This window comes from Neopsephotus bourkii, unplaced genomic scaffold (assembly GCF_033783945.1).
Source record: "Neopsephotus bourkii isolate Nb327-2 ecotype Australia unplaced genomic scaffold, CSIRO-AGI_Nbou_v1 NB_214, whole genome shotgun sequence".
In the NCBI taxonomy this organism is placed as follows: Eukaryota; Metazoa; Chordata; class Aves; order Psittaciformes; family Psittacidae; genus Neopsephotus; species Neopsephotus bourkii.
Window position 1 is genome coordinate 869,008 of NW_026900726.1, and position 10,244 is coordinate 879,251.

Here is a 10,244-nt window from a genome sequence, read left to right on the forward strand (position 1 = left end):
ATTACCACACACAAATCTTTGCTCCCTTTCAGTGCAAGAGTTTTACAGAGGGAAAGAATGGAGGTGTGAAGAGTTTAGTCCAGTACCAGAATCACGAACAGTGCCTAATTGCCTTGAACATTACTACTGGCCCTTAAATGAAGACATCGATTCAGCATGAATTTAGCAATGTGACACTGCAACTGTTGAAGTTTGATTTGAGTGCACACACAAGGCCTTGTATGTGATGCCTGGGTTGGTGGTGTGCTGGATTTGGTCGGGGTAGAGTTAATTTTCTTCATAGTAGGTGGCATGAGGCTGTGTTTTGGATTTATGATGAAAGCAGTGTTGGTAACACAGGGATGTTTTCATTACTGCTGAGCACTGCTTAACGGAGCCAAGGCCCTTTCTGCTCCTCAAACCACCCCACCAGCAAGCAGGCTGGGGTGCACAAGAAACTGGGAGGGAACACAGTTGGGACAGCTGACCCTAGCTGACCAAAGGGATATCCCAGTCTATCATGCTCAGAGTATAAAGCTGGGGGAAGAGGAAAAGAGGGACACGTTTGGAGTGATGACTTTTATCTTCCCAAGTAATCATCATATGTGATGTAGCCTTGCTTTCCTGGGGATGGCTGAACTCCTGCCTGCCCATGGTAAGTGGTGAATTAATTCCCTCTTTAGCTTTGCTTGTATGCATGGCTTTTGCTTAACCTATTAAGCTGTCTCAACCCGATTCTCACTTTCACTCTTCCAATTCTTCCCCATTCTGGTGCAGTGGGAGTGAGAGGGCAGCTGCATGGTGCTTAGCTATCACTGGGCATTAAAATATGATAGGTGGCTTTTTTTCTACGAGTTGCTTGCACAGTCCATAAGTTTGAGAGCAATACTATAGTGATATAGTGATCATTACAGTAATATAATGTCCTCTTTTGGTCCATAGTTAAGTTTTATTCGATATTTAAAATTCTCTTTCTGCTGTGGGTCTGAAAAACAATAGGTGCTGACCAGTGCTTGTTCATGTTTGTAACAGCTGTCCTGCCACATAAAAGAAAGTGAAAAATTATACGCCATGCAAAGTACTACCTCTCCCTGTCCATGTATCTTTGGTATGAGATGTCTTTTACATGGTTCGCTGATGCTCCAGTGACTTGGCTAGTTCTAAAGTGTTTGATTCCTTATGCACTCTCCTAGTAAACTGAGTATTCACAAATGCAGCATATGAAATGACAGTGTGTGGAGAAATCTGGTGGGGACTCAGAACTGTATCTGCCAACAGCTGTCTGGAAAGTCTTGCTGCCTATGACTGCAAAGGCTTGCCTAAAGCTGGATAAGTTTCACTCCCTAGCAGAAATCTTTTATTGCCCTCTCTCTACCTTTCTAGGTAGAAAATGTGAAAGAAACTACCACATAACAGCACCCATTCACTATCTGAACCTAAAAGAGAAGCTAGAGTTATCAAAAATTCAGCTGAGTTCGCTGCACTGGGATGAACTTGCAGACACACACTCCTTAGGAGGAAGGCGTAAGCTGCATGGTCAAATTATTCTTGGGACTTCTATCTTGAAGTGATAATCCTAGCACAAGTGACAAGACTTTCAACAACAATAACTGTGAATGTCCCTGGCTGCATAAGAGCTGGGACTGACTTGCATCAAGTGTTTACAGAGTGCTTCGCTCATCTTAAAATATTTCTGGGTGCTACTGTGGTTAGACTCAGTGCTGTACTGAAAACTGGACAAAAAAAGAATTGTGATTATGGTGCGATTAATTGAGATGGGTTAAACTATTCTCACAGGTTTATCGGCTTATCCTCAATGAGATAGTAATTAGGTAAAGTTTTCTTCTCAGTGAGCAATATGCTCTTCTGAGGGCAATTATGATTTAGTTCTGCAAGATGCCAAATGAATATAGCTTTGAGACCACTGATAATGTTTAAGACTTTGCATTCAGAACATGATCAAAAGCTTAGAGTTTAGCTCATGAGAAAAATCAGTTTGTCCTGTTGTTCTTTCACTACTTTTACTGTATGTAGTGTAGATATGTACATGAAATACTTCTATTAAAGGATTAAATCAAATACCTGGAGACTAATTCTCTCAGCTTTACTGAGGTAGTCAACCTGATTTATTGTTACTGGCTCATACAGGTAGCAGTTCTCACCAGACTTAACTTATTCTCTCAACAGGTGGTCACATAATTAGGCTGGATTTTATTGTAATTAGGTACTCCAGATAAGCATCAAGCTTTTCCCATTTGCCAGGAATCATTCATATTTTAAACCAGCATATGAGAGCAGTAAAGAGTATTTTGGGGATGAGGGAGAGGAAATGGCTTAAGCATGGTGGAGAGAAGTTATATTCCTTGGAATATCTGACCTCTGCACATGGGAGGTCATGGTTCTTAGTCTGTCACACTGAAGTCTGAATGTTGGTTCCATCAACACCTCACCCTTGTTTTCTTTCTGCTGAGATGGTGCTTCCATTGTACAGATAACATCATGTTGCATTTGAAATCCATGTTGAAATTCTGCATCGTTACCCCTTCAAAAGTTACAGTGATGAGTGATGATTTGCACTTACGGTACCCATGAGTGAGGCTGGTAAAGAAAGGATCAGTGCCTATTCTGTGATGCACTGTGTATTTGTACAAATAATCTCTTAGTGCACTACGAAGTCTTTTGTGGAAAGCTCTCAAGGCAAGTCAGGTAGTCTGGGGAAAGGAGAGAAATCTCCACCTACAACAATTGCCTCTGACTGAAATTATGGAAAACAGGCCTGAGCCACTTTAGGTATGTTGTAGCCTGAGACAGTGGACCAACAGGACACTGGTACACCTTGAGTAGCTTCCTGAAATGCTGTTCATGTCCCAAAAAAATACTGTTAGTTTCACACTTCATTGCTTTAAAAATGCTGATGGAGTTTTCACATGCCTCTTTCCAGCACTGGGCCTCTTAAAATCTTATCTGAAGATGCCTGTTTGTCTAGGGAGATGGAGAAACATTTCATAGGCATGCGGCTGAGTTGCTTCTGAGCTGATGATGTTAATGGTGCAGAGAAGCGTTAATGGCTCTTCAGAACTCCAGGGGATGGAAGGTTTCAGTGAGAAAATGTCTATATAGGCCTAGTATGTTTGATCTGCTTTATGCCAATGGAGAGACACAGGCACTTTTTGTATTTCATCTTATCTGGGGGAAAAAAACAGTCTAAAATGGGTCAGATAATTGGGCCCTGAAGTACTTATTTCTCACTGTTGATTATGAAGAGAGTCTAAGGTGACAGACTCAGCTGCTGTGTATTTCTAAAGTTAAGTGAAAAAAATCAGCCTTGGAAATAAAAGGAAAATTAATCCCACTTTGGCCACAAACATAATTTTGTTCCTGTTCGCGAATCCCTGGACTTTCATGACTAGGCTGTTTTGTGTTCTTCCCTCCATCCTGAAGTACCTACGCAGCCCTAGCCAGTGGATTAAAACCAAGCAAGCTCCAACTTGATTTGGAGGTGATGGTTTTACCTCTGTGGTCACTGGGTGTTAGCATAACCCTTGCTTGCCCTGGAGGCTGGGGTCCAGGGAGCATCAAACAGTCCTAGACACAGCCAAAACAGTGAGTGTGTGCTCCATGGTGGATCTGTGTCTGGCATTCAGAACTCCCGGACCTGAATGAACAGTCTGTGGGTTCTCAGGTCTCTAATGGGCTGAGCTCATTGCATCTTCTCACCTGCTGAGCTCTGTGCACAGTTGCTTTCATTTTGTAGCCAAACCTGGAAAAATACACATCACTGGGAGGGAACTTTTGATGTGCAAACAGCTGCGTACACAATGAGCACATGTAGGCAACACAACTTGTGACTGCAGAAGCCTTGTCTTGCTGAGAAACCGGGGAAGTTCCTTGCTCTTGTTGCGTTTTGGTTTTCTCTAGGAGGCAAACAGAAAAAAAAGAATGCAAAACTGGTAGTGCAGTAAATGTGGCCATGTGCGATGCAATGCTGCGGTGCTGTGCCAGCGTTCTGAACCGGACCCTGTGATGAAACTGCGCTCCTGCAGCGTTTTACACCGTTTTGCTGGCTGGCTGGCTGTTTGGGGTTGCCACCTGCTGGCAACAATACTGCATAGCTTTTCCGTCTTCCTGGGAGGAAACGCACGGACAAATGAGCTGCAGAACTACGAGTAATGTTTTCTGATTAAATGGTTTAACTTTTTTATTGGGAATTTGTTTTGAGTGCAGCTACAGTTATTTTTCTCAAATTTAATTTATGTGGGGTCTTTTTCAGATCATGTAAGTTGCCGAATATTCATAGAAACATAGAATATTAGGTTAGAAGGCACACCAAATATTCATAGAAACATAGAATATTAAGTTAGAAGGTACATCATCAGGTCCAACCTTTCAAGACAAAGCATGACCTACACTAGATTTTCCAGCCAAAAAGAAGTCAGCAATGCTTATTTCTAGTAAGCATTTATTTCTAGTCAGAGCAAGGCTTAAATAGTGTAATTTTCCAAGGCCCAGTTCTCATTTGTTGCATTTTTGTAACCACTGTAAGAATCAGATTTTCAAAGGGACCTAAAGGACCTAAATCTAATAATCCTATTAAAACGTCAAGATTTTAAATTGCCTATAGAAGCTTTGGAGAGCTCACCTGAAATGCATGTCAAAGCTGATTTGTGACCACCTAACAGCCCATGTTGTTTCTGTCTCAAGCTTAAACACACAGCTTGTGGTGACTTGCAAGTTATCATATCAATAGTGATACTGTAGTTACTGCCCACACACATGTTCCTTTTCTGTTGTCTCCCTTTGCATACCCAACTTCTGCTAGGTTGAAGAATTCATGCACCACATGGCATTAAACTTGCACCTCTGTTGTTCACGTTCAGAGATGTGTATCAAACAGGCCCAGGGGAGGAGTGTGAGGAAATGTTCTTTGCTCAAAAAGGTGTAAAGATCCTGTATGAAATGCTGCTTGTGTTTGCTATAGCTCTTTGCTGACCACTGCCAGTCAACATGGACCTGCTGGTTGGAGCAGGTCAGATTTGACAAACAGGCCAGTGTGAGCCATGGGAAGGAGGCAGTGGTGGCAGTGGAGTTTGGTGACCCTTTGCTAGGTCCCAGCTAAAGGGTTATGCATGGAAGAGAACATCTTGAGGATAGTATTGTGATCTAAGTGATTACTCATAAATCCCGGCTTAGTGTTTTTTTCAGAAGCTAATCTCATTGTCTTCTGCATAACACGTACTTTTCCACAGTACCAGAATTATCAGATATCTCTTGGCAATTAATAATTTAAAGCCCCATAGGGTGTGTGCTATTTGCTGCTTGAGCAGGTATTTGATGGCTTGTGAAGTGAGAGCTGGGTATGGACCAGGTCTGGCAACTGCAGGGAAGGGAAGACATTTCATGACTCGTGTGAGGACCTGCAGATCAGATGCTTGAAGGGAACTTGCTATAGCAAGTGGTTTTATTGAAGGCCACAGAACCTGTGCTGTCTGGTCCTGCTCTGTGCCATTGTACATGCCCATCCTTTGTCCCTGACTGGCACAAAATTGATTTTGAAGTGGATTCAACTGGATCCATGTGCATGGGCTCATGGGATGGCTCTGCAAAGAGACCTGCTTTCCCTCTTCTCTGCGTGGGTATAGAGACAAGGTGCACATGGGGTTCCCTCTTCCCTCCCTCCGGTTTGTGGAAAGGTTGTTTTTCAGTTCTCTCTCCACCTCCCCTGTTGAGGTATGCAGGGACTGGAGGTGGGGAAGGTCACTCCTCAGCCTTCGGCTTTGTTTCTTTCAAGGCATTATAATAAATGTCTACTCTCTTCCCTGATGAAAAATGTGTTGTTATAGCTAGGGCTGCCTGTTGTTAAGGCTGCCCAGCCCTTTGTCTGATTGTATGTTGTTGGTAGTTATTTATAGCTGTCAGGCTCTGAAAAATTGGGATGAAATTTTTCATGCTTAGTGAGAGTCTCAGGTGAATTTTTATGGACAGTTTCACCAATTCCACTTTTTATGAGAAAAGCAATGGGAATTACTTTGATCATATTTCAAATAACACCAAACCAAACAAAAATCCCTCTCTTTGTGTTTGTATTTATTTCACACTTGAAATTTGGAATATGGAGAGATGTCTTGAAACATTGTTTTGAAAATTGGCCTGTGCTCCATCAATAGAATAACACTGAAATACTGTAACTTGACCCAAAAACAGCAAAAAGATTTCTGTAGGTTAAAAAAATGCAGTAATGAACAATTACAAACCTTTCATTTTAAAGAAGGTAATGGTCAGTGATGATGAACCAGAGGTATGTGGATAAATATGAGAAAGGGACAGACTAGAGAAGACAGAATAAAAAGGGGGCAAACATAAAGAATCAGCAGTGAAGACTCTGTATGGTTGTGCCACTAAGGGCTTCTCTAGGATATGTTTATTTGGGGGAGGTGAAGGCAAATCTCCTTTACTGAAAGTAGATGAGGTGCTTTTGAAAGCAGTCTAAACAGCTACTGAAAGCCTAAAGCTTTCAAAGATTATACCTTGGTGCCCCTTAAGAACTACAGCTCACCAGCAAAATACAGATATCCTCAGACTCCAGTCCTGGGCCTCTAAACTCTGAATATAAATGGCCCATTTTTAAATTCTACAGTACAGTGAAAAAGACCACTGAGACCAGAAATGTGATGCTCTCGGGAGCTCCCTCGTGCTCTGAAGCTGCCCTTGGAGTGTGTTGGAACAACTGCCAATTTCTCAGCTTTCAGAACAAATCAGCTGCTCCGGATGCAGGTGTTATGTACATTCCTAAATCAACAGGTAGAAGAGGCATGCATGTTTTATTTTCCTTAAATAACAAATCACTTGAATTTAAAACCAAAGCTTTTCACCCTAAGATCAGAAAAATGAACAGAGACCATACTTATTTAGGACGGCAAAGCCTATGGTGAGCAACACTGCACAAGAGCAGTGGTGGCATGGTTTAGTCTTACTCACTAGTGACATAACTCAGTGCATCACGCTAATGTCAGTGGTGAGGTCTGAATCAGGAACTGCCTCTGGTGAAGCAGATGAACTTGAGCTATGTTAGCAAGCCTCCTTTGTGCCAGTAGTTTGTAGCTCTACTTTCTAAGAAGTGTATCTGCGTATTATGAGAGACAGGTATTCAGACATAGTAGCTTAAGTATATGTGATGCTGGGAAACAAGAAGCATGGGACATCTGCTAAAATCAACAGGTCAAGAGTTCACAGTATCACAGTATCACAGTAGGTTAGAGATTGGAAGGGACCTCAAAAGATCATCTAGTCCAATCCCCCTGCCGGAGCAGGAACACCTAGATAAGGTTACACAGGAACGTGTCCAGGCGGGTCTTGAATGTCTCCAAAGAAGGAGATTCCACAACCTCCCTGGGCAGCCTGTTCCAGTGTTCCGTCACCCTCACTGAGAAGAAGTTTCTTCTCAGGTTTAAGTGGAACCTCTTGTGCTCCAATTTGTACCCATTACCCCTCGTCCTTTCATTGTTTGCCACTGAGAAGAGCCTGGCTCCATCCTCGTGACACTCCCCCTTTATATATTTATATACACTAATAAGGTCACCCCTCAATCTCCTCTTCTCCAAACTATAGAGACCCAGCTCCCTCAGTCTTTCCTCATAAGGGAGATGCTCCACTCCCTTAATCATCTTAGTTGCCCTGCGCTGGACTCTCTCCAGCAGGTCCCTGTCCTTTTTAAACTGAGGGGCCCAGAACTGGACACAATATTCCAGATGAGGTCTCACCAGGGCAGAGTAGAGGGGAAGGAGGACCTCTCTCGACCTACTAACCACCCCCCTTCTAATACAACCCAGGATGCCATTGGCCTTCTTGGCCACAAGGGCACAGTGTCGGCTCATGGTCACCCTGTCGTCCACCAGGACCCCCAGGTCCCTCTCCCCTACACTGCTCTCTAACAGGTCGTTCCCCAGCCTATACTGGAACCTGGGGTGAGTTGGGTGATCCGAGTTTTCATTTCTGACAACGATTCAACATTTTGTGAATCCTGACCTAAATCCCGTAGTGAAGCTTTCAGCAGTCCTTGCATATCAATTCCTCAAATTGTGGGGTCAGTAGACGCTGGCACAGCATGAAGAATTCGTTGCTTCTGCCTGAAATATTAAGCTGACATAAAATTAAATTGGAAGAGAATGAGACTGACCTGTAATTAAGTTTTATGGTATCTGATTGGGTTTCAGCACTAAAACCTTGACGAATTCTTTGTTCCCCTGTTGTTCTAAAATGAAAAGGGTAAAGGTACACCTAAAATCTGTGGTCCATTTTTTTCTATTGAAAAACTAGATGAAGCGAACATAGAATTGAGCACTGGATTGACTATGAAGCATTAATTTATGCACTGTGCTTTAGTTTGAATATAGCTATAAAATGCCTGCTGAAACAAAGAAACCTTGCTTTTGATTTCTGATGTGCCAAAAATTCAAGCCAATGCTAAGGGTAGAGATTAAAGTCTGTGTGTCTGTGTGCATGTGCCCACAAGCACACAACTTTTCATAATTGGTGTCTCTGCAACATCTGATTAATTTTTATGCTAGTTTTTCTACAGAAAAGATTCAGTGTCTTGCAAAATCTGGCATTCAAGCCAAACCAAATGTTGCCAGTTACTTCTTTTTGTGAAAGATGAATCTCAAATCAGTTTGATTGCTCCTTTCTTTTTGAGTTACTAAGAAAAAAATAAACCAATCAGTTTTTATTAATGTTTCACTTTACTTCATTTGACCCTAATTCCAAAGTTGTATTTGATACAAAAGTTTATCTGTTACATGTGTCTACGTGTCTGTACTCTAGAGAGAGGCAACCTTGCTACTACAGTACCTGAGCATCTGGCTGACCATATTTGTAACCAGTCCATTAAAAAAAACTTAGCAAAATAATCTTGCAACAATTTCAGGCATGGAAGAGCATTTCTGAGAAGCTGAGGGAGTTTCAATGTATGTGGGCTTCACATTGGAGAATTGAAAGTGGAAGGGTACTAAGTAAACTTGGTGAGATTTGTGATCTTTCTGTGTTGAACTAGTTGCTAAGGAAATTTGGTATGTTACACAAATAACCTTTATACTTTGGTGAATTTCAAAGACTGTAGTTACAGACCACATTGAACCTTAATTCTTGGTGATTTTTTTTAAAGTACATATTGAGGTATTGTATTTAAAGTATGTAATGACTCTCCCTACCAAAGAACGCAGAAGTATTGGCTTATTTCCACATTCAGGCACATACTGTTACATCACTTTTTACTTTCAAAATGTCAGCTGGGAGAAGGTGGTTGTATTTAGACATTCCCAATAAAACCAGACAAATGTCAAGAATGGGCAAAAACATTGGCCTTTATTAATTTTCCCCCCCTCTGTAGAAATTCAGGTTGGCAGCTGAGAAAAGTGGAACTAGATGATATGTTTGAAGAGACCCATAGTTCAGTTTTCACACAGTTCACTTTCTTCTAATTAAGGGAAGAGATCGTAATTCTTTCCTTTTTTAAATACAAGTTGAAGCATTACCTTTCAAAAAGTGAGCTGTGCACAGGATGGTGTTTGGGCGTGCATGAAGGTTGAAATAGAACCTCTAAAATCCTCCAGACCAAGTTGGTAAAGGGTGACAAACTTTCAAAACGGAAGTTTTTAACAAAAATATTAGTGAAACAAACATGTTAGTTTACCAAAAATGGTAGTGAAAATCGTTATTTCAAACATTAGTCCAGATTTAATTTGCATCAGTGTAAGAACAGTAAAAAAGCTTTACGTGACAATCAAGTACATATGTATATTTATATTCTGTAGCAGCTATTGTACTGCCCTCACATGCCCTGGCACTGCAGTGTTCTCAGTACTTTTCCATCCTGTGCTTAATGACATGATCAGAATGGGTCAAAGCATTTTAGTTTATTACTCCTACTATGCAATTTTGCTAATATTTTGGTTTCCTCAGCTCTTCTTAAAATAGCTGATTAAAACTATGAAATTATTAGTTCAGAGTGTCCTTTCATGGAATTAACAAATATCTTGATCTGGAAAGAAGCTGTATGGATATTAAACAGGTTCTTTATTTCAGCTGTATTTGTGACATAAGCACACAATCAGCTCTATCTCTCTGTCCAAAGCAAAGCTGTGAGGTATGTGTATGTGTTCCTATATAAACAAATACATGTTGTAAACTTCTGATGTTTTTACCCAAGGATTTCCTGTGCTTACGGGGTGATTCTTTGGTCATGGAAAAATTCTGCTTTTTCAAAAGTCACT

At 41.4% G+C, this 10,244-nt stretch overlaps 1 long non-coding RNA gene across 1 annotated transcript in view; it reads right to left on the reverse strand.

The window, feature by feature from the left end:
• LOC133207470 (uncharacterized) overlaps positions 1-10,244 on the reverse strand; it is a 285,491-nt gene that overhangs the window by 124,661 nt on the left and 150,586 nt on the right. The window lies entirely within an intron of this gene.